Raw genomic sequence first — 859 nt, forward strand, 5'->3', positions numbered from 1 at the left:
AATACATGTACATAGATTGATTTTTTAATATAAAATTTCAGTTAATAAGTTTTAGATTTTTTATATTTCTTCTATATAGAAATTCGTGTTTTTAAACAAACGTATTTATTATTTTTGTAAAAAATATACCTATTTATTATTTTTTAAAACAATAACATTTTTAATAATATAAATAATAAAAAATAACTAAAATAAATAAAAAAAATTTATTGTACAATGTGTATTAAAAATTTTATTTATTTTATAAAAATCCATTATAATATGACGAAAAAAAATAAATAAATTTCTCTAGTTTTTAAAAAAAAATTATATACATCTTATAAAACAAAATTTCTCACCTGCATTTCGCATCAAACAAAAAATGCAATATGTTGTACTAAATTAGACTTAGCATTTATATCGACATATACATTTTCTATACATTTATAATTTATATGTATTTCTCTTTCTATTACTGTATTGTAAACCAAAAGAAACTAGGATTGTACTTTATCGCATAATGAAGAAAAAAAATGTTACATTTTGTAACTTATAATTCGTAAATTGATTTTTATACGCGTTTACGAATCTAATATTTTTCGTCCTCCTTGCTCAAAACACGCGAAATATGTTGAATAAGAATAGACGTCATTGTAATGATATGAATTGAATGTGCAGTATTGGATAAATAATTACAATTAGTTGTATCTCATATCAGTTGTATAATCACTACTATTCCGTACAAATGTAATTTTGTTATTGTATGATATCGATATGTATATTGCAAATGAGAAAAAATATGCAATATTAATACTGGTAAATGGAAAAATAACAATGCCATATATATATATATATATATATATATATATATATATATATA

Source organism: Apis dorsata, unplaced genomic scaffold, assembly GCF_000469605.1.
Source record: "Apis dorsata unplaced genomic scaffold, Apis dorsata 1.3 scaffold_193, whole genome shotgun sequence".
Taxonomy (NCBI): domain Eukaryota; kingdom Metazoa; phylum Arthropoda; class Insecta; order Hymenoptera; family Apidae; genus Apis; species Apis dorsata.